The sequence below is a fragment of the Trachymyrmex septentrionalis genome, unplaced genomic scaffold (assembly GCF_001594115.1).
Source record: "Trachymyrmex septentrionalis isolate Tsep2-gDNA-1 unplaced genomic scaffold, Tsep1.0 scaffold11, whole genome shotgun sequence".
Lineage (NCBI taxonomy): Eukaryota > Metazoa > Arthropoda > Insecta > Hymenoptera > Formicidae > Trachymyrmex > Trachymyrmex septentrionalis.
The window spans coordinates 3,556,405-3,559,249 of NW_017304228.1; positions in this window are offsets into that span (position 1 = coordinate 3,556,405).

Sequence of the window (2,845 nt, forward strand, 5' to 3'; positions counted from 1 at the left end):
TATCAAACCGAGCTTGAGTTACTTCGTATCAAAGCGTTCATATTAACGTATAAATTTACAATTAATAAACAAAATTTGAGTAATCAATTTAATAATCTAAATTAAATAATCTAAATTGAATAATCTTCTTGAGTTAAATAGTTTTACTCTTATAGTTAAATTAATTATGAGATAAAGCAGTGGCGATATAGGAATAATTAGAAATAACTCAAACTGGGTGTAACGTGACATTATAAATTCAATAGTGCATGCACAATACATTCAATAATAAGAAGGCATCCAGAATTAAGTTTATCCTAATCTGTTCTAACTTATCCATTTTAAGACAACGAATGTATGGTATACTATACGTATATTTATCTGTATATTTTTATTAAATTAATATATATATGCACTTATAGATATATAATATACTAATAAAATTACCACACATCCGTTACCTCAATAAAAATTAATTCCTCACTCACCAACCCGACGCGCAACAGCGAAGTTATATCTGCAATGTCGCTACGATGATTCTGTAACAAAAAAATATGAAATTTAAATTATAACAACTTAGAAAGAACACAAACAATATTTAAAAAAAAAACGCAAAATTTTTTAAAAATAATCATATAATTTCAAAATATATAATTTTTATAAGCATCGATTTTTTTAATGCATCATTGAGTTAGATATATATTTATAAAATAACTATACATTTTTTAAAACAGATCTTAAAAATTTATATATATGAAATTTCAAAATAATTTTAAAATAATCCTTTTTCTAATTATCATTTTTAAATCATTGTAAAATAAACCGACTCAAGAATAAATAGAAGAAAAATATTGATTTTACATAAGCAAAAAATATTTACCGCAAGGTTGCTCCGCCGGTGCCCGATGTCTCTCCCAGACCTCCTCCTCCTCTCAGAATATGGTTGACATCCTCTCGCACAGGACACTCGCGTAAAACACTCGCGAATAATGTATTATAATCGCGCGCGGACTATAACTTGAGTCCGATGACTTGAACGGCACTCCCGAAGCAAACGCGCGACGCGACGAACCGGCTGCGGTTCGTTCACTTTCAATTAAATCGGCGGACGAAGGTACGTTAGCTTCCCCGTCATTGAATTTTTACACGAAGAGAACGATTTTATTCGATATCTAAAAATTTATTTAGATATATCATTCAGATAGATCCAAAAATTTTTAGATACATGAAAAAAACCATTCTTTTCGTATATATCCTCTGGATACTGAGCCCTCTCACCACGTCAAGGTGTACCTGTGGGAGGGAAAATATCATTCAAAAAATATAATATATATGAAAGTTTGAATCTCTTATTACGATATTTGTAAAATATGATCAGGGTCACTGGGATGAGCTAGAGATTAATAGAAAAGAGAAATATTTCTTTTGTTACTAATAAATAATTGCATAGTTACGTTTTTTATACGGATCGTATAGTAAAAGATGAAAACAAAAAATTAATTAAATATTAATTACATAAACTATAGGTATTAATTGTGAAACTATAGATATTAATTGTAAAAGTAGAAATTGCGTTATTTGCAAGAGTATTCATGTTAACGAAGCTTTTTTACAACTCGCGTAATACCGTTTGAAGAATAATCGGGTTACACTCAAAGCAAGACAAAAATGTTACTTTAAATAAAAATAATTGTTGTTTAATAAAAATAATGTGTAATTATTGCGAAATAATAATAAATTCTATTTTTCCATCGCGTTTTGATTCCAAATGAATAAACCGTACAAAATATCTGTGATATATGATTGTCGTCTCAATTCTTTTATGCGTAATCGTGCGAGCTAGTCGTATCGTATACTTTTAGTATTCAGTAAAATATAATATTTCATATTATTTAGCGTTTGTCACGATTACGTTTCAAAAAGAAATGTGAAAAAGAGCGACACACGACACGGCTATCTGCTTGTACGAGCTTCGATGGAATGACTGCGTGGTAATTTTGTATAAACATGACGCGCCGCTCGCCCGCCCTTCCGCATCAAAACAATTCCCAAGGTTGCGCGCCGATCATCTAACTGAAATATTAACACATATAATAAAATCAGTAAAATAATCTAGTCGTTACATTTTTAAGAGTCTTCGATAAATATAGGCTTTATTGCGCGATCTTTACTTTATTTCTTGGATTCATACGCACACAACTCATCTATATTTTAGAATTTAAAATTGTGTTGCAACAAGCAGTTAATTTGTAATAACTTTTTGTTACACGAAATCTGCACAGTATACGCAATATTTTTAACAAAAGATTGACACATTTTAGCTTTTTGTTACTTTTGAATCATAATTCCGTGATTTAATAAATCTAAATTTATGCTTCGTACGCTTTTGATCTGAAAATAGAGAATGATATGCAAAGTCATCGACGTGCTATCATTCATGATCATTAAAGAGTATCGGTCTAAACAATTCGTAATTTCTAAACTGTCATATATTTCGACGTCTATTTAGAGTGTATGATAGTATAACTATAATATGTACGAAGTCACCACAACGTATTCACGAGTCGCAAATTATGAGCATTGATAAATTCGCGCAGATATTTAATTTTCGTTAATAATGCGGAGCATTTCGTACTACATGTATCTCGCTCTGAAATCGCTGAGCGAATGCCGAAGTGATGACGTAGTCAACTACTGCGCCGCGCGACACGTTCCCCCACTCCTTGCTGTTTGCCGCGCGCCGTTTAGATATATAAAAATATATATAATTTTATATAATTGTGTATATAATTATATATATTTACATATAATTATGTGTAAACTTACATATAAAATTATATATAATTATATAATATTAAAATTATAT